General features: G+C 39.5%; 1 protein-coding gene across 3 annotated transcripts in view; it reads right to left on the bottom strand.

Moving 5' to 3' along the window:
- Window positions 1-26469, bottom strand: part of FRY (FRY microtubule binding protein) — a gene marked incomplete at its 5' end in the record, with an annotated part of 648830 nt that overhangs the window by 487284 nt on the left and 135077 nt on the right. The gene's annotated exons all lie outside the window — the stretch shown is intronic.

The following is a 26469-nucleotide window of genomic DNA, read 5'->3' as shown; positions in this document are numbered from 1 at the left end:
TAATTTCTGAGATTTTCAACATAAAGTTGGCCAGGGCCACCAAAGCAATGCAGGCAAATCAGGGTGACTCCCTCTCTTTTGTAGAAACCTTTTAAGATGAACATAGTCCTATTTTAATAATTTTCCCCTTATCTTCATTTCTAGTCATAACGAATGCCTGTTTTCACCAGATTTTATTCTGTTTTATATAGTAGGGGTTATGGGTTCTTCTTAAGACTGTACTCTGTCTGAGTTGTTGGATCTGGGGAATTTTCCCACAAGTTAGATTACCCCATAGATGAGGGTCAACCAAGGACCCATCACAACTAGTCTTTTCTCCTAAACCCAGAGTCTATAGAAACCACAGGATTAGTGCTGAATGTCTGGATTCCTTGATGCTTTTACTATTAAATAATTGCTGTGGTTTTCATTCTGAAATTCCCTTTCTGTGAATCAAAGTAAAAGTCATAAAAAGTTCCATATATACACAAATATTTCTATCATAATATTGTTAGAGAGAAACAAATGTCCAATTGCAGGTAATTGGCTAAGTATATCAACTCACATGGAATACTGTCACACCATTAACTATTATGGTTATGAAAATAAAGGTAGCAACATAAATATAATATAGTGTTAAGATAAAAATGTATAAACATAGAAGATAATATATTTTAAATGAAAAAGGAAGATTGAAGCAAATGAACCAAAATAACACATTTGTGTAAAAAAATTTAGGTGATTTTCCTTTTCTTTTTTCTACTAGTACAAACAGTATAGTAAAAGGCAGATTTGTAGCTCTTCTTCCAGCACCAACAATTTGTCACATTTTTATGCTTAGTAGCCATATAATTTTCAAATATAGACTGAGTGTAAAGGGCTCAACAAATCTAAGGTTGAAATCTATCTACATGGTGTGGTCTTAGTCATTTTAGCTTTGTTTCCCAATTTCTCATTCATATCATGGTGTAGAGATATCTACCTCATAAAGTTGTTAAAAGAATTATATAAATAACTGCTTCTCAAAAGCCCTACACCATGCCTGGCACATGGAAGGAACTTGGTAAGAATTAGATATAACTCATGTTTACACATCAATATTCCATTTTCAGACCAGGATGAAACATTCATTCATTTGTCCAATTTTTTGTTCAACATATGTGTTGTCATTTTTTATCTTGCCTAGGTGCCAGGCAGAATTCTAGTTGCTGTGTTTTAAATAAAAAGACAAATTAGATGGTTTTTATCCTCAAGAAACTCACTATCCAATGGGGGAGACAAGCAAGTGCTGGGATGTTATAATCAAGGTTTGTCGAAGGCCCTTGGGAGTGCTCAGGAAGGGACCCAACTCAGCATGGATATCAAGGCAGCTTCCCCGAAGGGCTCATGCTTAAGTCAGGTTCTGAAGGAGCCTGGAAACTATAGGACAGAAGGGCATTGGTGGCCCGGGGAGGAAAGTCTCTTCTAGCCGGTGGGGGCAGCATGAAGGTGAAGGAAGGTATATGAATGGTAGTGTAAGAGGTTCAGATAGAAAAGAAAAAGGTGTGTGTGTTTTGGAAACTGCTTGGAGTCTAGTACACCTGGAGTGTAGAGATGTGTCTGGGGAGTCAGCAGTCACCTCGATGAGTGCCTGCCTCTGATACATCAGGACTTCATGAGGCAACCTTATCATCTGAGCCAGGCCTTTAAAAAGATAAGACTTTAGGAAGAAAGGCTATAATCTGTGTCTATGTGCATCCATGTGTTAGGAGCACTCGCTCCTGAATCCACACATACTCCTGAGCTCTCCGCATTCTCCTGGACCCTGCTCGCTGTGCCAATTGTTGGAGTAAGTTCTTCCTTGACCCTGCTCGACTATGCCAACTATGGGGTGTACAGGCTCTCGTGGGGCCTCAGGTCCTCTGCCAGGAACTGGACCTTAATGGATGCCATGTAATGGATGGAGAAGATACGAGAAGTCAGACATATAAGAGAGTCTTTATTGCAGCTCAAGTAGCCATTGCTACTAAGGAGCCATTAGAAAAAGCAGTCCAACCAGGCAGCCTCACACAGTAGTAGCCTTACTCTGGCTGGTCAGTAACATACTTTATACTAAGACAAAAGAGGCTTCTTGCCTAAATAGTGACATCAGTCTTTTGGGTTATAGAAGGGTACACTTGCACAGTGCATACAGTGAAACTGCTGTGTCCTTGTACCTGCATGTAGCAAATTAGCCTTGAACACCTGATTAGGATTCCCACGCTCAAAGTGGCCTTGAATATCCAGGGTACTCTTGACAGGGCCCCCACAATGTGTCATCTCTGAGAAATGCAGTCCTATGATCTACTTAAATCAGCATCTAAATAACACAATATCACATGTTAAAATAGATGTAGATATCACCCAGTGAACAATTGTGTCTTTTAGACTATCAGGACTTTGCTAAACAAAAATAACTTTAGGTGGATAACAATAAGTTATAATAGGAATTCCATCAGTGTTTCATCATTTTGAGTACCGAAAACATGAGGTTGTTACTTTATCTGGGGGAGGTGGCATTCTGCTGACCTATTTGCTGCTTTACCAGATAAGAAATATGATGCAGGATGTGTATAACAGCAATAGAAAGAGGAGAAAAGACTTAGATGTTGCTACTTGATACCTTTAGAGCTTTTGTTTTTCTTGAAAAGAATTTAAAACATAATATGATTAATGAAATTCAGGGCTGGAAAATTCCATTTCTTGGTGGTGTGGGAAGGTGGGGTATGACTCAGAGGAAAGTACCTGGAAGTGATGGAATTGCTTACCTCATTCCTCAGCTAAAAGCCTGGATCATCCCAGCTTCTCAGCTTTCATATTTTACAAGTCTATAGATTTTTATCCTATCAGAATGGAATATCTACATACATAATTATTATCTTTTAAAGTTTAATGAATAGATAATAACTGTACTGGTATTTAAACACATTATCCTGAATATTATAAAATCTCCCAAGAATAGATTTTAAAATTGTTCTTTGTCATCCTTTACAAGGTTTACATTACGATTTGGTTAATTTGTTCTATAGTCCATGTGAAATAGTAGTTGCATAAAAACTGACATTCTCTATTAGGGATAGCAATTTGAATCTTGGCCTATAGAAACATAATTTTGTAAAAAGGTCAGTGTCTTAAGGAGAAATATAGCCAGTTGAAATTCCTTTCTTTTATTTTCCTTTCATAGTCTCTAAACATAACAATTGAATTGTCATCATGAATGCATATAACTATAAATCTGTAGAGCCATGTGGAGAACATTCTCACAGAAGTTTTTTAAAAGCCTCAGAGTTGATAATGAAGCAATGGCTCAAGAGCCAGGAGACAGAAATTATTTTTATAACTTTACTCCAAATTTATTGAATAATCTGGGATCAACCAGTATGCTAAAAATGACCTTGCTTTCTGATTAATTTTAGGGGAATATTCTAGGAATCAGATAATAATTTTTGGGACCTAGGATGGCTTGTTTGAGAGAGATAAACATAACTCCTTATAGAGAACCTGTCTAATATATATTATCACTGAAGAGTAAGAATTAAAAACAACAACACACACACCAACAAACCCAGAGATTTAAAAGATTGGCTTTCTCCCTAGCCAGAGTGTTCAGTGGTTAGAGCATGGGCCCGTGCACCTAAGGGTCATGGGTCTGACTCCCAGTGAAGGGCATGTATGTGGGTTGCAGGTTTGATCCCAGTCCTAATCAGAGTGTGTGCAGGAGGCAACCAATCACTATGTCTCTCTCACATTGATGTTTCTCTCTCTCTCTTCTCTCTTCTTCCTTCCCTTCCCTTCCTCCTTCTCTCTAAAAATCAATGGAAAAAATATCCTCAGGTGAGGATTAACAACAACAACAACAAAAAGATTGGCTTTCATTTTTCTACTCAATATTTCAGTTAATATTGCCATTCATGAAGTTCAATATAGGGGGGATGGGAAAAAAGAATCTAATTTATTAGTTGCCTACTATATAGTAGGTGCTTACATGTGTTAACATCTTTTATTTTTTTGTGTGTGTGTGTGTTAACATCTTTTAAAACAGGACACTTGTTCCTGTTTTATAGACAAGAAAAGGAAGTCCCAAATAAAACTTGTCCCAAATCACAGTTATTAGAATCTACTTGTCTATTTCTTGATTCCACATCTTATCCATTTTCACGTCCCTGCCCCATGCCTCCAACAGACCCATGCTATTGAGTCTTAGCATTGTATCTCTTGAATATATCTTGAATATATGCATCTGTCTTAGTTTAGGCCCTTATCATTTTTCTCTTAGTCTAATACACAAGTTTCTAATTGTTTATCTGGCTCTGACATTTATTATTTCTTGTACAAGAATGTCTAACCTTAAGAGTTATATTTTTTCTAAAACACAGAACTATTTATGTCATTTTTGTTGTGTGTTTCTCCTCCTCCCTGGCTCTTGAATTACTAATGAGAAAGGGTGGTGTCAGAAAGATGACAAAACTAGGTAGTTATAAGCCCTTCTTCTCACATAGAAATACCAAGTGAACAACAGCATTTGGACCAAAGTAGCTTGTGGGAACTCTAAAAACCAGCTAAGAAGCTGTGGCAACTAAATGAATGCCTAGAAAGAAAAAGCTATCTCAAAACAATGGTACATTTCATGGCATTTTTGTTTGTCCTTACCCTCCCCTTACCGTATCACCCCAGCACAGCATGACATGGTCAGGAGGATGCCGCCTAATTCCTTGTCCTTCCCTTAGGACAGAAGAAAATAGTGTAATTTATTTGCAACATTTTGGATTGTCTGAGGGGCTGGTTTCTCTTTGATCTGGCTCAGAGCATTGATAAGAATGGGGGCATATTTGGGATACCAGGTTGGAGGCTGCTGAAAGCAGGAATGGGTGCAACAACCTGTGAGAGCTTCAGAAAACTGCAAAACCTTTGGCACCTGGGGGCAAGAAGTTATAGACAGAGGAATGCAACAGAACATCTAATGTCTTGAGAATAAGCAAAGCAAAGACTTTTAGGAAAATTAAGAGATTTAAAAGCAGCCCTGTATGTAGGAGAATTGAAGAGAATAAAAAAGTATATGTAAAGGTTCAGGAAAGACATATTTCCATAAAAAGTCTGAGAGAACCTTAAGTCTTCATGACAGGTTGTTTAGCAAAGAGCTTCCTCTGTGCAGAGGCACTCCTGGGTGAGGAAATGACTTTTTCAAATGCCTAATTTTCAACAAAATATCACAATACAAAGAAAAAGCTAAATATGGTTCATCCAAAGGAACAAAATAAATATCCAGAAACAAACCCTAAAGAAACACAGGCCTTGAATTTACTTAACAAAGACTTTAAAACAATGTTCTTAAGTATGCTCAATTAAATAAGAACAAACACAGGCAGACAGCTAAACAAATTCAGTAAAAATGTATGAACAAAGTGAGACTATCAACACAGAGATCAAAATGATTAAAAAGGTCCAAGCAGAAATTATGGAGCTGAATAAAACAATTATTGCACTGAAATTTTCACTAAAGGAATTCAACAATAGGTTAAAACAGGCAGAAAAAAGAATCAGAAAACTTGAAGATAGGTCATTTGAAGTTATTGTTTTAAAAACAAAAAGAAAAAAAATAAAGAAAAGAAAGGGAGCCTACGTGACTTATGAGATACCACAAAACAGGTCAATATATGCATTATAGGAGTCCCAAAAGGAGAAAAGAAGGAGGAAGAGGCAGAGAATTCATTTGAGGAAAAAATGGTGAAAACACCCCAAATTTATAAGAATCTTAACAAACTCTAAGTAGGATACACCCAAAGAGGCCCATCCTGAAACACATTATAATTAAACAGCAGAGAATCAATGACAAAGAAAATGTTGAAAGCAGCAAGAGAAAAAGCAGATTTGTCATGTACAAGAAATTGTCAATAAGGTTATCAGTGGATTTCTCAGCAGAAATCTTGCCTGCTAGAAGGCAAAGGGATGATATATTTGAAGTACTGAAAGTACCATATCTAGCAAAACTGCTCTTCAAAAATGAGAGTAAAATTAAGACATCCCCAGATAAATGAAAGATGAGGGAGTTAACACTACACCTGCCCTAAAAGAAATGCTAAAAATGTCTTAAAATCTAAACAAAACGGTGCTCAAACAATAACTTGAAACTATGTGAATCTGTAAGTCCTCTGGTAAAGGTCAATACGTGGACAAATATAAAAACTTGAGCTCAGCCGTGATGGCTCAGTGGTTGAGCTTCCGCCTATGAGCCAGGAGGTTTCAGTTCGATTCCTAATGAGGGCACATGCCTGGGTTGTGGGCTCAGTCCCCAGTGTGGGGCATGCAGGAGGCAGCTGATCAATGATTCTCTCTTATCATTGATGTTTCTATCTCTTTCTCCCTCTCCCTTTTTCTCTGAAATCAATAAAAATATATTTAAAGAAAAACAAACAAATAAAAAACTTGAGCCATTGTAATTTTGCTTTGCAATTTCACTATTGATTGTTTTACAGGATGTAAAAGACAAAAGTACTTAAAAACTTACAAATCTATGTTAAAGGGGGCACAACATGACATCAAAAATGTAACCTGGAAGCATAGCAGAGGTTTTGTTCGCAATTGAAGTTAAGTTGTTATCAGTTTAAAATAAATTGTTATAACTTTAGCATATTTTATGTAATCCCCATTGTAACCAAAATGAAAATATCTATAAAATATACTCAATAGTCAGGGGCAAGAATGAAATGAGAAGAAAATCAAAACATGTCATTGCAAAAAATTCAAATAAACAGAAAGGAAGGCAGCAAGGAAGAAAATGAGAAACAAAAAGGTATAAGACTTACAAAAAACAAATAACAAAATGGCAATAGTAAGTCCTTCCCTGTTGGTAACTGCTTTACATGTAAATGGATTAAACTCATTCTAAAGACTTAGATTGGCATAATGGATTAAAAACATACACACACACACACACACACACACACACACACACACACACACATCTTAGCTATGGTGAACTGTGCCACTATGAACAAAGGGGTGCATAGATCCTTTCTGATTGGTGTTTCTAACTTCTTGGGATATATTCCTAAGAAGTGGGATCACTGGGTCAAATGGGAGTTCCAATTTTAGTTTTTTGAGAAAACTCCATTCTGTTCTCCACAGTGGCTGCACCACTCTGCATTCCCACCAGCAGTGCACGAGGGTTCCTTTTTATCCACATCCTCGTTTGTTGATTTGTTGATGATAGCCATTCTGACAGGTGAGAGATGGTACCACATTGTCGTTTTGATTTGCATCTCTCGGATAATTAGTGACTTTGAGCATGAACAAAAACAGATCCAGAGACAGAGAAGCATTGATCAGACCATCAAAACTCAGAGGGAAGGTAGGGTAGGGTGGGGGTAAGAGGGAGATAAACCAAAGGATTTGTATGCATGCATATAAGCCTAACCAATGGACACAGACAAAAGAGGGGTGAGGGCATGAGTCGGGGCCGGGGGGGGGGGGGGGCAATGAGGGGATAAGGACACATATGTAATACCTTAATCAATAAAGAAATTAAAAAAAAATACACCAGAATCCAACAATCTGCTATCCACAAGAGATTTATTTTAGATATAAAGATTTAAGGAAAGAAATAGGTTTAAAGTAAAAGGATGGAAAAAGATATTCCATCCAAATAGTTATCAAAAGAGCAGGGGTGACTATACTAATATCAGAGAAAATAAACTTTAAGTAAAAAATGGTTACAAGGCCTGGCTGGTCTGGCTCAGTGGTTGAGCACAAATCCATGAACCAGGAGGTCAGGGTTTGATTCCTGGTCAGGGCATATGCCTGGGTTTTGGGTTCAGTCCCCAGGAGGGGGCATGCAGCAGGCAACCAATCAATGATTCTCTCATCATTGATGTTTCTATCTCTCCCTCCCTCTCCCTTCCTCTCTGAAGTCAATAAAAAAAAAAAAAAATATATATATATATATATATATATATATATATATATATATATATGTGTGTGTGTGTGTGTGTATATATACACACACACACACACACACACACACATATATATATATATATATATATATATATATATATATATATACATCCTACATAATAAAATGGTAATATGTAAATTACCATCACTCCGCTACACCCACGATTGGGCCAGCAGGAGGCACAGGGGGCGGGACTCAGGGTGGCCGGGGTAGCTGATTGGGCCAGCAGGACGCTGAGCTCGCGGCGCCACTGGCGCCGCGAGCTCAGCGTCTATGTCATGGCTGCGCCGGAGGCTTTCGGAAGGCCTGGTGCACCGGCGGACAGCCAGCCCGCTGGTGCACCAGGTGCATGATTAAATCATGCACTGGGCCTCTAGTATATATATATATATATATTTATATATATACATATATATATATATATAAAACTCTTACAAGGAACAAAGAAGGACATTACATAATAATATAAATGTAAATTCACCAAGATATAATAACAATATATGCACGAAACATCAGAGCTCCTAAAAATACAAAGCAAATACTGACAGACTCGAAGGGAAAAATAGAGAGCTCTATAATAATAGTAGGAGAAGTTAATACTTATGAGCAAGTTCTAGGCTGGTACCTGGCATGTTATAGGTTCTCAAAAAAGTGTTTACAGAATGTATGAATGAATGAATGAATGATTAATCTAGTTTGTGATTCTTCTATAAATCACAGCTGGGGAGGTAATCAATGTGGAAAAATAATCATAACAATAAAAATTATAAGATTTACTAATATAGAAATGAAGATTGAATTAGGTAAGGTGATCCTAGTCAATTAGGGAACAGTTAAAGTTAGTATTGGGGGACTCCATGTAAGAATTCTACATTTTTAAAGGTGTTCAAAGGGATAAATGAAAATATGGCACTTAAAGATAACATCAGTGGCTTATATGCTTCTGGATATATCCATGCATTAATATATAATATTTGTCCTGGCTGGTTTGGCTCAGTTGGTTGAGTGTCATCCCATGTACCAAGAGGTTACCAGTAAGATTCCCAGTCAAGGCATACACGCAGGTTGTAGCTTGATCCCCAGTAAGGGATGTGTAGGAAGCAGCCGATCAATGTTTCTATTTCCCCCTCTCCCTCTCCCTCTCTCTCTAAAATAAATAAAAACACATGAGTATATATTAATATCCTATCTAATAAAGAGGGGACATGCTAATTGACTGTCATGCCCTCACAAAGATGGCAGCACACACAGCCAATAAGGAGGGAATATGCTAATTGACTGACACACCCTCAAAGATGGCAGCACACACAGCCACAAGATGGCGGTGCCCAGTCCTCTCAGCCCTGCCAGGGCAGCAGGCGTGCCAGGCAGGTGTGGCCACTCCGCGTGCCTGCCTCCAGAGTCCCCCAGTCCCCTCAGCCCCCCAGCCACCCAGGGCCATTCCGAGGTGCAGGCAAGCCTCAGATGGCGGCTGCCCAACCTCCCAGGGCCGCTCGAGGCTCAGGTAACCAGGGCCGGCTGAGGCTTGCGCTGCCGGCAGTGGCAGCAGCAGAGGTGTGATGGGGCGTTGCCTTCCCTTGATCGTCAGGTCGCCTCCCGCCCCTGAGGGCTCCCAGACTGTGAGAGGAGGCAGCCTGGGCTGAGGGACCCACCCCCCCCCCCACTCCAGTGCATGAATTTTCATGCATCAGGCCTCCAGTATATATGTAATATTAATAATCTAAACATGAGATTAACATGCTATAAATTATTATAATGGAAAGCACAATAGTTACTGCTAGGTAATGAAGGTTACCTAACTGAAGATTTAGTGGAATCACAGCTTTCTGTGTTCCAGCCAAAAAACCTAACTGGGGTTCACTTCCCTGAATCCTTATTTAACTTCATGAAAGTGAAAGTAACTGCAGGTAGAAACGAACCTGATGTTGGCCTGGGCCAAAGAACTTTTTCAGTTTACCTGAGTTAGCCTTGGAAACATCAGTGTGCACAAACAAAACTTCTGCAAACTAGGAATTCCCCATAGGAGAGGAAGATGAGGTAAATATAACTAAAAGGATTTGCACATTTTTCTGGGGCCTTAATTATTTTGATTTTGGCAGATTATCTTGGGCCTGATTAGTGTTGTTGTAACAAAAACAACAAGGATCATTTTGTAGGAGCAAAGATGGTAGTTCCAAAGGTGGCCAGACACAATGAAATTGTAGCAAATGTCCTGAGACCAACTGGGATAGAACATGTAAGCAGATGACAATGAGGGCACCACTGTCACAAAACTTGTAGCAGTATCTTTATAGGAGAAAGTATTCAACTGAAGCCCCTATAACTGCAATGAATCCTTATTTTTTTTAACTCATTTCCTGTTCTCTGGTAAACAGAAAGATAATATAGCCATTTTACTGATAAAGAAACCAAAGGGCAGAGGTCACACAATTAGTAGACTTTTGTCTCTGGAGCCAGTAGATGTTGTTCTTTCTAATAACTTTAATTTTTGTTGTTATTTTAAATTTTACATAATTAAATAGCTAACTTATTCTATAGGTACATGCTTTGGAATCCCGATGTGTTGCCACAATGACTCTCTTCTATATAATGAATATTGGATAAATTACAAAAAATAAAAAATCAGACAACATATTAAATATTTAAGTAGTAGCACCTTTTCCACATTCACTAGAAAGGTAGACTTAAAGTGAGTTAATTTATTTCTTCTGAGTAATAAGCCCAAACATCTTATCTGGAAATAGGCAGTGCACTGGAACTTTGGATCCAGAGACATGTACAGATGAGCCAGGGGGTTCTTCTCCAAATGAGCAAACTGACCCCACAGAGGTAAAGTGAGTTGCCCAAAAATGTCACATAGTTACAGAGCCTGGATGCTAACATCCAGGTCTTCGTGTAATTTCAAAAGAAGTGACTGCTTTATCTCTAAAAATGAAGAGATTTTTAAAAGAAAGAAAAAATAGAGTGCAGTTTGATATTTATAACTAATTATTTCTATTCCAGTCTCTCAGGGCACAAAGCTTAAGGAACATGGAACCACTCTGGAGAATCCAGCCAAAAAGTGGCACCACACCTCAAATGATTAATGTGGAAATACATATTTGATTATGGACATGACAATTCAGGAAGGCTAAACCCACCAGGAATAGGTGTGGGAGGAACTGTTATTAAATATTTACACAGCACTGATGAGTATAATTGTGCCAAACACATAAAGCCCTGGCCTTACAGAGTTCACTGTCACTTGTTAATCTGGTTAGTCCTGAGATATTGATGTTGCTTCATCAGGTAAACAATCCATTCCAGACATCAAAGAACCATCATTTCAACAAGTTTTCTTAGGAATAAGACTTTATATCTAACTCCTTAATGCAAGTTGTATACACTTGTCACTATATTAATGATTTTAGGAAATTCACTTTTCTCCTCTTTTGAGTCTCTTTTCATTCCTTCTACTTAACTCTTCCATATTGTTGCACAAAACACAATTGTATTCCCTGCTACTGTGGCATACGTAGTAACACCAGCAAAAGTGGAGTGTCAATGATGCAGAGTCAAAACAAATTAATAAAAAATACTTACCTGAGCCCGGCAGCAGTGACTCAGTGGTTGAACGTCAACCTATGAACCAGGAGGTCATGGTTCGATTCCCGGTCAGGGCATATGCCCCATTGCAGGCTCTGTCCCCAGTGTGGGGCATGCAGAAGGCAGCCGATTCTCTCATATCATTGATGCTTCAATCTCTCTCTCCCTCTTCCTTCCTCTCTGAAATCACTAAAAATATATTTTAAAAAATACCTGAAAACATGGTGCAACTTGATGGACACATGAAGAGCTAACATCAGCTTTATTTGGGATACAGTAAGCAGGGAAATGAAAGTGGAAAAATGAGGCTGCCTTTGATGGAAAAATACTTTATTTAGCTCAGATGATGTTCAGAGGATATTATATTTATCACTTACTTAAATCTTCAAAGGATTTAAAGTAGCTAAAAGTATAAGCAAAAAAGCCTATGGAATTGGAATACATTAAGGCAAGAGTACAAAATAACAGGGGTCCAGGTAATAAGGAATTTGAAGAGAGGAAGAAACTACTTTTCCTGGAAAACCACTACTAAGGAAGACTATTGCTTCTTTGGAAGTCATTTAGTTTTGTGCATGTTATTGCTAACTAAGGCAGACCTCACAGTTAAGATGGACAGCTGCAACATTCATTCATTCCTTTATTCATTCATCCATTAATTTCTGAGATGCACAGTTTCTGCCTTCAAAAGGCTTGGAGCCTGGGCAGAGAAGGTGGTGATAACAACAGATATGTACAGAATTAAATACCATGATAGAATGATGTGCAAAGACCTATGGAACAAAAGGTGTATGTAACTAACTTATCAGGGGTGGAGGTATAAGAGACAATTTGAGAGATAAGGTGACATTTGAACTCAGTTGAAACAGAATATGAAAGTCAGAGAAAAGCAAGGTGGAAAGATGAGACATTCTTTGTGAAGACCCCATCTCTGAAGGAACAGCAGGGCCAGACAGCAGTCAGTGGGTGGGTATAACTGGAGTACATGTAGAAGGGATAGGGGCAGGGACAAAGCCTTCCATCCGAGCACCAGATTGGAAGGGCTCCTGGGTCTTCAACACCATGCTCAAGAGTGCTGGCCTGATTTTGAAAGCAAAGCTGCTTAAACATTAGAGAGGTGCTAGCAGAAAGTAAACACAGGGTGCTACAGAGTATCTCCAAAGAAAATCTAGCAGTGGATAAGAGAACTACTTTGTTGGATACAGTTCTAGACTCCATATGGTCCTAAAAATAGTAGAGACTCTTGGGGTCAGCTACTATTTTATTTTATTTATTTTTGTTAATCCTCATCCTAGGATATTTTCCCACTGATTTTTAGAGAGGGTGGAAGGGAGGCAGAGAGACAGAAAGAAACACTGATGTGAGAGAGACACATCAATTGGTTGCCTCCCACGAGCCCCGACTAGGGGTGGGATCAAGACTGCAACTGAGGTACGTGCCCTTGACTGGAATTGAACCAGAGACCCTTCAGTCTGAAGGCCAATGCTCTATCCACTGAGCGAAACCAACTAGAGCAATACAGGGAATAATCTAGAGTATACAGGGTGGCTAAATTACTTATCTAGATCCACACACTACTAATAGAAGATGGGACAGTATGGCACAGCTCTGGGTGAGGCATAGCATTTTCCTGAGCACCCTCTGTGGGCAGAAATTATTGAATAAATGTTTTAGGAAGATGAAGAAATGGGAAATTTAGCTCTTCTGTTCAAAGAGCTAAGAATTAAGGTAGAAAGATGACAGGAGCAAGGAAAAAGGCAGTACATTTATTTGTAAGAATAGTATAGACATACTTTACACAATAGAGCTGATACCTTCCTGAGAAGTGGGCAACATTTTTATAAAACAAATTATTTAGAAAGCATTATATAAGAGACTTCGTTAATTCATAGTATGGATCATTTAATACTAGTATACTTTATAATGACCCTCTGATCACTTTTTGATTTTTATAATTATCTTTTAAAAGAGACATAGTTGTACTGTAAACTGAGCTTAAAAAAAAAGCTATTCTCATTGAAAAATGTTACTCAAATTAAAGTGAAATTATCACTACTCTAGGTATTAAAAATATAAATTAATGTGGAAGTTTGCTAACCTGAGAGGGTCTTTAAGACTGATCCTTTAAGACTATCTTATATTACACTAGAAGCCCAGTGCACAGAATTCATGCACTCAGCCAGGGGGTGGGGGGTGAGGGCGTTCAGCCATCCTGCGCCCTCTGGCAGTCCAGGAGCCCTTGGGGGATGTCCAACTGCCACAGAGATGGGAGAGGTTCCCGCCACCGCCACTGCATTTGCCAGCTGTGAGCCCAACTCAGGGCTTCTGGCTGAGCAGCGCTCCCCTTGTGGGAGTTCACTGACCACCAGGGGGCAGCTCTGCATTGAGCGTCTGCCCCCTGGTGGTCAGTGTGCATCATAGCGACTGGTTGTTCCACCGTTCTGTCTATTTGCATATTAGCCTTTTATTATATAGGATACCTCTGGAAGATGGTAAGCTAAGTACTCTGGGTTGTCCCAGAGCAAGCTTTATTCTCCATGTGACTTAGCTATGTGGGTCACTGAGCCTGTTCAAATGAATACAAACATATTTCTGACAAGAGAAATCCTCTTAAGACAGGAAATATGAGTCTTATCCCCTACTAATGAGTCTATAAACATTTTAACTGACAGAGCTTCTAACAATAGTGCTCTTTGGCTTACACCAAATGACAGTGTGAGCAATAGGATGGATGATGGGGAGATGTTCAACTCTAATCATGATAGGGTCTTTCTAGAACTTTGTTTAGAATAAGGCATACTACATATGTAAAAGAGAAAAAAACTGCCACTAGACTCCAACTGCCTCCTATAGAGATGAATCTTGTTGGACTACAGAGTTTCTCAAAGAATGAGCAGAAGGTCTCCCTATCATAATCAAACCATGACTATTAAAGGTAGATATTTCTAGGCCAATCCAAAATTTGATGAACTAGTATCTGAATTTAATTTAAAAAAGATTAGCAGATTTTAATAACACCTTTATCATGACCACAGGCTTAACAGAAGTAATCTCATATAGCCCTTTAATTTTGATAAGCCCTTTGATTGGTTTTGGATGCACAATGATAGGCCTGAAGAAGAACTTGGGAGTAGAAGCTGGAAAGATCAGAATTACTCTATTCAATAGAGGGAGAAGAACATGAGATTCTGGAGACATTGTGGTAGAAGGAATGTTGAAAGGATAGAGGGTAGAAGAAAAGGAGAAAGGAGCCACCAGGTGACCAAAGGTTGGAGAATACTGGAGAGCAAGCATCAGAAAATCTCAGATGGTAGGGAGGCTGAAAAGTCTTTGAAAGAACAGGGACATTTAATATTAAATCAAAGTCATTAGTACTGAATAAATACCTAAGTTCCAGATTCCCCTTGTCTCTCCAGACATCCAGCAGAATCAGCTATCCACACAGAGGCTGTGAGTGGTTGAGTTTTTGTTTGTGGAAATCAAGGAAAGAGGTTGAACTTTACAGAATATATACAGAGTAAGATCATGAGAAAATCCATACATGGCAAAAAAAAAAAAAAAGAACAAACAAACAAAATATTAGCAGAAACAGGAACTTAAGCACAATCACATGTGTCCCTGAAAAGTTATAGAAAATTTGGGGTTGCTATAAACTTGCTGGAACTTGCTGCAGGTATTGGCATGGAAGCTTGATCCATTTTTATTTAAATTTAAGAAAAAAAGTACTCCCAGGTGACATTTAGATTCCATCATCTTCTACCACTTTAAAACAAAACAAAACAAACAAAAAACCCTTCTGTATTTTCAAACTCTGGTGCTTACAAGAAATTGGCATTTTAAAAAACTTTACTTTCTTTTGAGCTTTTCTAGAATTCTTTGCCCAAAGAAATGATAATTTATTACACATCTCTTTAAGAGGTGTAGAACTTTCCATTCAACAACTTTTTAAACTGAGGGCCACACAAAACAATAAGGTGACCTATTTTTAAGAATTAAGTTGAGCCCTGACAATTACATGAAATGCAATTACAATTGCAATCCCCCAAATGAGAAAAATATTCACTTTTCTTTATTCTTTTTAAATAGATTTTTATTGATTTCAGAGAGGAAGGGAGAGGGAGAGAGAGATAGAAACATCAATGATGAGATATAATCATTGATTGGCTGCCTCTTACACGCCCCACACAGAGGATTGAGCCCGCAACCCAGGCATGTGCCCTGACTGGAAATCAAACTGAGACCTCCTGGTTCATAGGTCAATGCTCAACCACTGAGCCACACTGGCTGGGCCAAAATATTCACTTTTCAATTGATAGATACAGGCACATAGCTGCCCCACAAGCATATTTTGGCCAAGTCTACTGTATACACTCATTACCCAATTAATCAGAGACTTATTGATTTTTTTAATTTCAGATTTGGTTATTACCTGTATGGAAAAATATACTTTTTTGTTCAATTACTCAAATATATGGTGGTAAAGCTGCTTTAGGTTATAACCTTTGGAACATGAGAATAGAATAAACTTCAGAGAATACTTGGTGAAGGAGTACTTGAAATTGAGAAATTGTGAAATCCTATCTCAAATTTGCTCTCTTAACACTGAACAAATGATTTTCCATGAGCCTCAGTTTCCTCACTGTGATATTGGAATAGTAACAAATCTCATTCTGTGAGGACAATGAAAGTTTAGCAGACCTTTACCTTTAAAGAAACATATCCCCAAACCTTTGCCCCACAAAGAAAATGTTCACTAGTGTCCAGGTTTTTCTCTGGATCAGATCTCTGAGGAGAGTCATGTTTCCTGTGTGTTTTAACTAAAATTAAACTGAAATTCTCTTTCTCTCACTGATTGTTTCTGTCACAGAAACCGACTTTTTCTCTTATAAACAGAATAAAAAATAAAGCCAGTTGAGATCTTGATGCCAACCCCCGACTAGGCTCACTCCCCAGGTGAGTGTGTCACCAACTATTACTGGTATATGGAGGTTGAATACACACAGGCTGGTGCATGAATTATTTGCCTCTGGGACCCCTATGGAAAGTTGTGGGTGGCATTTTATCCTCATTTTCTACGTTCAAAAAATGACCCAGAGATTCTTAAGTGGGTCTCTGGGATGCTCTTGTGAAAGTTAGACTGGGAGTAGGAGACCCTCAATGTAAGCTGACTGTGCAGGCCTGTATCACCTCCTCTGTAAAATCTCTATGGTTTTTTTTCACATCCATAATCCAATAACTCTATGATTCTGTGGTGCTTACTGCCAAATGACTTATTTACTTATTCATGTTCTTCAACAGCACAACCGCCATGCACTATTTCTTTGCAGTTTGAGCTCTGAAAAAAATACTAAGTCTCCAGGACTCAAAGGCCTATTTCTGTAAGATTCATAATGAGAGAAGAATAACAACACCAGAAAAACAAACAACCCAACTAAAAGGCGGGCAGAAGACCTGAATAGATGAAGGCATACAGATAGTCAATAGACATATGAAATGTTGCTCAACATCACTAAACATCAGATAAATGCAAATCAAAACCACAATAATACATTACCTCACACTGTCAGAATGGATATCATCAATAAATCAGCAAACACATGTTGGTGAGGATGTGGAGTAAAGGAAACCCTTGTGCACTGGTTCCCTTGGTGGGAATGAAGATTGGTGCAACCACTATGAAAACAGTGTGAAAGTTCCTCAAAGAAACATGAAACACTAATTCAAAAGAATATTTGTACCCTATGTTTATTACAATGTTATTTACAATAGCCAAGTTATGGGAGCAATCCAAGTACCCATCAGTAGATGAGTGGATAAAAAAAAGCTGTGGTACATTTACACAGTGGAATCCTACTTGGCTGTAAGAAAGAATGAAATTGTACCCTTTGCAACAGCATGGATGGATGTAGAGGATATTATGCTACATGAAGTAAGTTAGACAAATACCATATGATTTCACTTGTATGTGAAATCTTATGAAGAGAAATAAACAAACACAATAGAAACAGACACACAGATACAGAGAACAGACTTGGGGGCTGGGTGGAAAATGTGAAAGGATTAAGCAGTACATATTGGCAGTTATAGAATAGCCGAAGAGATGTGGATTACAGCATTGGGAATATTGTCAATAATGTTGAGATAAATATGTATGGGGCCAGGTGGGTACTTGGGGCAGTCGGGGCACCACTCTGTGGAGTGTGTGGTTTTCTGGCCACTTTGCTGTATATCTGAAGCTAGTGCAGAATGGTATTAAGTGTGAACTGTGGTTTAATTTTTTAAAATAAAAATTTAAATAAAAAAAGAAGTAAACATTTGAAAAAAATGTCATAGGTTCTCTAAGATGCCTTATCATTGTTGATTAAACTACCAACAATGATGATGAGAAACTGAAATAACTCATTGATATCAAGAATTGGCAAGGTCTAAGCTTAATGAATTCTCATGACTTCAAAAAGGGTATACTTCTCCTTACTTTCCCAATAATGAAATTAAAATATTTTGAAAGTGAGATATACTCCTCACTTCATCATATTCCACTTTGGATGAAATTCGTGGCATTTCAAGTTTTATAACTTATTTTAAGTCCTAAACTATGCAATAGTACTATGCCACATTTAAACAGATGTTGCATGCTACTCCATTCAGAACGAGTAGCATACAGTTATACTCTATAACTGCAGAGTTCAGGAGATTAGGGGCTTATAAACACCCTGGTGCATAGTAGGGGTGGAATTCTGTATTCTGTGTACAAATTTTATACATATTAACACATTTTATGGTGTTGGTAAATCTCAAATGTCTATATTTTAAAGGAGCAAGACCATAAATTCACAAACTCTACTGTAGCTCCAGAAAGAGTGTGGTAGGTTTTGAGTAATTTTTTTTTCATTCCTTTCCACACACTGTATTTTCAAACATAATGCTATCTGGACATAAAACTTTTACAATTAATTTCCCTCTGTGCCCGAATATAATTAAAATCAATCCTAACATTGTTTTAGAGCAATCACATGCAGACTAAGCTCGGGAACTTTTCAAAGAGGAAAAGCCTGTGGCTCTGTGCGGCTTCTCTCTCCCACTCCATGCCCACCAGTCCACTTTCCTACAGCTCTCCAGAGGCTCTGGTTGGGTAGAGATGTACAATCTGCTGTTGTCATTATGGGGGAGAAGATGAAACAACACTGTATTCAATCCTGTGTTAACTCATCAGTAGTTTCAATATTTGGAAACTTTAAGAGAACCTTGAAGTTTCAAAGACGTAATCATGACTCAGGAAATAATCAATGCTTGATCACACTCACGCCTGTCTACTGATCGCCCAGCTGACATTTAGGAAGCTTTCCCATTTCCCACAAGCAAGCACCAAACCCAACTCTGTTTCTGCAAGTCATCTCTCCCTGTCTCTATCAGAAACATTTAAAAAATAAAAACCACCTCACATATGTCTTGCTGTGGGAGGTGACTGTGGATGTTGACGTCACATTATTTTATTTACTTTTTAGTTCCCTCTGCTGAGCACATTGGACAAATGCCTGATGGGTTTCCTCTGCACCCCTCACCCCTGCATCACTCCCACTGATGCAGATCTTAGACTGTCTGCAAAGGCTATTAGTCTGCACTGCTTCTCTCTTCCTGCTCATCTATGTATGTGCACATAGGTGCGTTTGTTATGGAATCAGAAGCTGCTTTATTGGCAATAAAATAGCTCCTATCATTACCGAGATTAGTTAAACATAGTTAAGCATACAGATTCCAGTCACCTGCTTTCCGTTGAGGAAGGGTGGACAGCACGGGTACATCTGAAACAGCAAAGCCCTTTCTAATTCAGCAAAAATGAAGACTGCATGCAAGGTCCTAGCTTTGGGATGCTTACAATCTTCCAACACAGCATAGCCCTTTATGTAAATAGTTATGTAGTGGTTTATGGCATCTTTATTAAAAGTAAGTACATTTTGGCAATATTTCTCTTGAAAAGTTGCTCAACTGCTATTTATGTTGGATGGATGTGATTCAACACCAAAGAAAATAAGTAGTTATGATTTACCCTATTTCTGAAGAATGCCGTTTCTGTGCAGCACTAAGTATCATGTATGATATTCACTAACTTTTATTCATTGAAAATTTCTATATTTTTATTATTGGAGAGCTTTTATTAAAAGAATGTAAAATGTTTCCCATTCTCTAACAAATCCTATAGCTCAGTCAGCTTGGGCTGCTATCACAAGTTACCATGGACTGGGTGTTTAGACAACTATTTCTCTCAGTTCTGGAGGCTGGGAAGTCTAAGATCAAGGTCCTGACCCATTCAATGTCTGGTGAGAGCTCTCTTCCTGATTCCATCTTTCTGGCTGTGTCCTCATATGGCAGAGGGAGAAATCAACTCTCTCCTATCTCTTCTTATAAGGGCACTGATCCCATTAATGAGAGATCCACCCTCGTGGCCTAAGTGCCTCCCCAAAGCCCCATCTTCAAATCCATCCAGTTGGGGATTATGGCTTCAATATGAATTTGGGGGGAGGGGGCACAAACATTTAGTCCATAGCACATTCTTGTCATTTAAAATATTGGTCAAAAGGTGGCAGAGAGAGCTCCAGTGTTTTTATCCTGTAGTTCTGAGCAGGTGTCAGAACAACCACCTGGAAATGAGTAAGCTGGACCTCTGCACTCTCCTTGTCTGCTTTACAAGAGTCTGAGTGAATATCAGGAGGAAGTCTATATATCATGGAGGTCAAATGCAGTCACTATTAGGAGAGAAGACACGGGTTCTCCTCCTGCCCAAGAACACACTGACCTTTGAGAGTGGTGGGGCCTGGTGTGTGTGGGGACTAAGTGTGTGGGGGCCTACCATAAATAGCTGTCTACTGCTTCCTACATGTGGAATATGGAATAGTTAGAAAAACTTTGATCTTTAAGGATTTTTTCTAGTTCTTTTAAGTCAGTAATTCTCGATCAGGGGGATAGGCCACATGTCATATGTATCTGGGGAAATTTTTTACAATGCAGTTAGAAGCCTGGCCTCAGCCTAGACTTACTAAATTAAATCTCCAGTGCCAGTGCCTATAGATTCTGAGAAAGCTCTTCCAGTAATTCTGTTGATTGAAAACAAATGTTGATAAATTAATATTCCTTTAGTCATACAGCAGTCCAAAAAGCTCAAAAGAATGGAAACCCTTCCTGAGTTGGGCTCTTAGGGGAGAACATTCAATTTAGGACCCTTTCCCATTTATCTGTTTGTTAGAGGGGGAAGAAAAGAGAAACAAATTATGAAAAGTCACAAACCTCCAGCAAATAAACCATGAGGAGGAGAAAAAGGAGGAGGAAGTGGGGAGGGGATTAAGGTCCCTTGAGACTTTCCTGTAGGCAGATTCATTGTCAATTAGGGCTTCTGTGCCAGACAACATGGTGTCAGTATTGCCATTAAGTAGTGCAACAGGGAGGTTTAACTACTGGTTGCCACAGAAAATGAATGCCCAAATTAATGCACTCTGCTCTTTGAGTGAGAGAACTTGGTTACTTCTAGTTCATCATTCCATAGTCATGCTTTATCTCATTTGAGTTTAATACAACTTGCAAAACTGGTTTGAGACATCAAGGGACTTGTCCCCAGTTACACTTTTAGTAAGTTGGGGATTAGGACTTAACCCTTTGTGAGGAAGATACTAACTTGGTGACATTCATAGATGAAACACTTTCATGAGAGGAGAGGTTCAATGTCCTATTTTCAAGGCTCCTTGGCTCGGCCCCTGAGCACGGCTGCTCTGGAAGTGGCCCAGGAACATCCAGGCCAGGGTGTGGCCCAGGAGTGGTTGTGACACTTTATCTTCACACACCTTTACCTTGCCTATTTTACCACCTGGGAATCCCAGGTGCATGAACCATAGTTCCTGTCATCACAAAGTGGAACCACTGAGCCCGTGCACAGCCTATGTCAACTGAACACTATCCAGAAAGCACTCTTTTCATAGCACAGCTTTCAGGAGGCCTGACCGAGTTCTCCATGTCCCCGGAAGGCTCTGCTGAAATGTCATCAGTGTACTACTCAGCAGGGTTCTGGAATGACAGCATTCTAACAGAGAACAGGACACTAGAGGAGGCATGCTTAACCCCAGTGTCTTTCACGTGACTGTGACAGTAGGTGTTCAGAAGGGAAACGGGACCAAAGTGCCTGTCCCCATAGCCTCCCGATCACCCTAAGGAAGGACAGAACACATTTAACTGGCATTGTTCTAATGATGACACTGTGTTTCCAAGAAAAGCAGTTTCACTTTAGAAATGTTTGCAATCTAATTATAAAAATAATATTTTTTAGATTGTGGATTTGAAAAAAAAATTGCCTTTTGTACAGAATTGAGTTAAAACAAGACCCATGGTTAGCCTACATGCTGTGCATCTGCCATGCAAGTCCGGGCCAGAGCTCCCCGCTCCTCTTGGCCATAAGCAGTCCTCATAACACTTGTCCTTTGACTAAGTTGCAAGGAAGTCTGTGGGGATGGCTGTTTGTTTGGAGCAGATGGCTCCTTGCTTTTCACAACAGATGACTGTAAAATTAGTAGAGTATTTTAAGAACTGGCTGATTGAACACACAACTTGCTTGCTTAACAGTGCTGAATGAACAGCCCACTACACCTGGCACCGAGCCCTGTTTTCTTCCAGGTATATATGATGCTCATTGTCATCCAACGTACCGTGGCTATGGTGTATGTTAGTGTTACAGGATTTCAGGTTAGGAGAGATAGGGAAACTGAGACAGAAAAGTTAAAATAAGGCCAAACAGTGTGGGTAATTTGCAGCCAGCTTGTAACTAACAAGCCATTATCTTCCCCAGCCAAGGACACAGAGCACATGGTTAAAAAAACCTACCTAATGACAGAATGCAGAAAGGGAGGGGGAGAGGGGAAAGGGAAAAAAAAGGGCCATTTTACTTCGTAAGCAGAGAAGCCAGCAGTCTCAAGGCTTGGCAAGATAAAGTTGCCAGGTGCTTCTCAGGATTTCTGGGAAGGCCACAACAAAGTAAAACAAAAAAAGGGACCTTGAGAATTAAGCTGTACCAAAATAGTCAGCAGAGGAAGTTTGAAGCCTATAGACAGGAGAGTAGATAACGCCTCAGACCCCCACTCAACTTGCTCTGCAGATTAGCTGAGAGCCCGTCTGTGCTTCATAAGCCAGATGTATAGGTTTGCCTGCTTTGCTTTTCAATAAAGGTGCATACTTAAATTCCTTTAATGAATTGGCTTTTCACAATGCAGTCAATGACTTTCGTATAAATTCATTTATATGAAAGGACAAGGCTCAGGAGGCTGTCCTGTCCAGTAACACCTCTCTGGTGTTGGTGAGAGGTGCCTATAACATTAGGACCACTTCTGTCTCTTCCCTTTGTTTTCTTTAGCTGGGCTCAACCCCCTGCTATAGAGCTACTGGAAGTCTTTCAGGAGGAGGGGAAGCAAGCTTCTGCCTGCTACAGGGACCATCACTGATAACACCCGGCCTGGTGAGCCCTGAAGCTGTAGAACTTTGTAACAACTCAAACTAGCATCCTGTTGTTAAGGTCTTTAATGGAATAAAAATTGTTGGGTTTTAATGTTTTTGTATAAGTATGATTTTTAAATATATTGGTTCTATTTTTAAGATTCATTGCTGTGAGTATGGTGTTCCTTCATTTCTGTATCCAAGAAGTATTTATTGAGTAGCACAATAGGCAAGCACTCTGATAGGGAAATTCCCATCAGCCTAGACCAGACATCGTCTTCCCCTCTGCTTTCCTCCCAAGGTTTAGAATAGTTCCTAGAATATGGTATAACCCTAACACATTTTTTAATGAATGAATTGCACCCTGAGACAAGGGATACCTTGCACTTTCCCAAGAGTTCTTATAATGATGAAAGTCAGTATAAAGACCTTCCCTTTTGACAGTCTCTATCTGCCAACTAGTTCTTTCCTGGAAATGCAATCAGATAGGCTCTACAGGATGGACACAGCTCCACAGCAAATTACTTAATAAAATAGCAGATGCTGACTGAACACCTACTCTGTGAAATTCCCCCTCCTAGACAATTGGGTCATTCTAGGACATATAAAGATATAGTCTCTGTTTTCAAAGAGTTTCTATAAAAACAAAAACTTAACAGTTGCCACAGAGGGACAATGACCCCTGAACCCATGCACAACCTAAGCTAATTTAACACAATCCCAGGTAGGACTCTTTTTTAGTTTCCTGTAGTACTGAAGCCAAGGAGGTGGTGGGCATAAAGGAGAAAAAACTACAAGAGGCTGGAGGAGGAAGACTGGGTGACTGCAGAAGTCAGAAGACTTGAATTGGGCCTTGAAGCTGAGGTAGAAAATGGAAGAAAGAGCACAACAGGAATGCAGGAGTGTGTGTGTGTGTGTGTGTGTGTGTGTGTGTGTGTGTGTTGGGAGGTGACTGAAAATAGCACAAGTAGAGTCTGGAAGAAGGCAGAGCATACAAACTATGCCAAGAGTTAATTTCATTTAGCACAATTTGAGTCAATAATAAATATTTATTGAGCACATACTATGTGCCAGGCATTGTGACAGATACTAAGAATACAATGGATAACAAGACTGATATGGTCTCTGGCTCACTGGTTGGTGGGAGATACAGACAATTACAATACTAAGTGTATGATAGGTAAAGTCTGGGTATTATGAGGACACAGAATGGACCCAACCCAGATGTGGGGGTCAGGAAAACTTCCTAGAAGAAGGGATGTTGAACTGACAGCTAAAGCCAAGGTAGGAATTAGTGCAGTGAAACTCTACAGGTAGGGTATATAGCATCTAGATGCCTTAAAAGAGCAAGCATGCTGCGCCATGGGGATCTGAAGTTGACCGAGTTTGTGAGGAGACAAGGGGAAGGTGTGCTAACAGATGGGGCTGGGGATGGAAGCAGGGCAGATTATGCAGTCTCTTGTACTTTGCATGAAGCAGTCTGAACTTTATCCTAAGAGCAGTGGTAACCACTGAAGAATTTTAAGCAAGGGAATGAAGCAAACAGATTTGCATTTGGGGTGTGTAACTATCCTCAGTGTGCAATGGCTCTCAGAGAAAAAATGGCTTTTAGATAAGAACAGAAGGGCAACATGTAGCTAGATTCTTGAAGGTCTATTCCTAACACCGTGCAGAATGGAATGAATATTTCATGAGTGAATGAATGAGTGAATGAATGAACTGATCAATCAGTCATTCAGTGTGGGACTGAAGACATGAGACTTGAGGTGGAGGCTAAAGTTGTCTGTGTGCATGTGAGGTTCCAAGCGAATACATATAGAACACTGACACGTCCTCCAGAATCTTCTCAGACAAATGATAACAACAGATGACAAGAGGGTGAAACATAAAAGAGGGAAGCAGCTTCAGTGCTGTAGTCCAAAGGTCCTGTCTGAGCCCTACTTTTGCTAGTTATTAATTTTGAGTTGCATCTTAATTTCTCTGACCCTCAGGTCCCACATAATACCTGTTCCTTATGTGCAAATACATAGCTGTATAAAATGGGAATAGGTTCCCACAATCTACCCACGTTTCTGTTTACAGTTGATGTTTAGGAGATGAGGTGGGGTTTTCAGGCCAGTGGCATTTCTAAGTCATCCATTGTAAAAAGAAATTCATGCAACATGGATGACAGTGGAGTTGAAGGTTAGTTGAAAGGAATTTAGGAGTCATGCCACCAGTAGTCTTCAAACTTTGGGCAGGTGACTCGCAAGCTTGTCAATTGGAGACCTTGGCAGAGAGGTTGGGAGAAGGACGGTAAGGGCCATCTCCTTTTGCTGCTCCAGTGAAGGGACAAGGGGCAGAAATAAATAAGATGCTTGAAGGCCATAGGGATCAGTGAGGTGGCTTGAAAAATACACACAGCCATTTAGGAACACAATCTAGACCAGAACTCAGCTCACCTAAGTCCAATACTCTTTTCACGTTCCACCCTGTTACATTAATTATGTCAATTGGAGATCTTAGAAAGGATAACCTGTGTGATATCTAAACTAACAGGTTTCCTCGCAATTTTGTGATTGTACACATATTCACACCTCTGGCTCCTTCCAGTCTGGGCTTTGCTTTTCCTGCAGAGGAGCTAGACATGAGGGCAACAGCCTAGAGCTACATGATCTTACAGAAAGAGAGGCCAAACTGGGAATTATGGCAAAGAAGTGAAGTGTCCTGGGATCTGGTAGTTTGGAAAGGAGGAGAAGCCCTTGTGAAGTATGGGAGTGGGGCTTGGTGGTGGAGAAAAGCAGGAAGAATCATGTATACATGGATCCAGATATATTAACCCAAAGAATAAAGAAAGAAGAAAATGCAGCAGGTGAAAAATAGGTCTGGCAGAAGGTTCCTGAGATACGTAGGGAACCAACTCAGTGGGCAAAGCTTCATGTCTTACAGATCAAAGAGCACAGGCCCAAAGCACGGTGTTTTGAGATACTTTAGATATGTAAATGTTCCTCCTTACAGCATTTTTCATATCATATCAGCCCCTCCTCCCCCAGCACACTAATACATTCACACCTCTGGCTCCTTCCAGTCTGGGCTTTGCTTTTCCTGCAGAGGAGCTAGACATCAGGGCAACATCACTGAACCAAAAAGAAATTGATGAAAACAACAGCTTCCTTAGAAGTGTAATTTTCAGCTCGTGGCCTTGAGTCCCATATTTCCAAATCACCTCCTATTTCCTAAAGCAATACAAAGACTCAGCTGTTAGGGGAGTCAATATCATTTTACTAAGTAAAACCTGATTGAATTATTTTTCCCTTTTCTATCCTGCCTGAAGAGTCTAATAAACCAATTAATCATAACAAAATGGTCACTTCCAGTTTCTCCAGGAAATTCCCATGCAAATACTGTTGAAATCCAGTTGACTAAATAATTCATATTCTTCAGTGATCCCTGAGGTAGGGTTCACTGTCACAGGCATCTTATACCAT

Source organism: Cnephaeus nilssonii, assembly GCF_951640355.1.
Source record: "Cnephaeus nilssonii genome assembly, chromosome: 6".
Classification (NCBI taxonomy): Eukaryota; Metazoa; Chordata; class Mammalia; order Chiroptera; family Vespertilionidae; genus Cnephaeus; species Cnephaeus nilssonii.
Note: the sequence above shows the minus strand (reverse complement) of the source record. Positions and strands in the feature narration are given on the sequence as shown.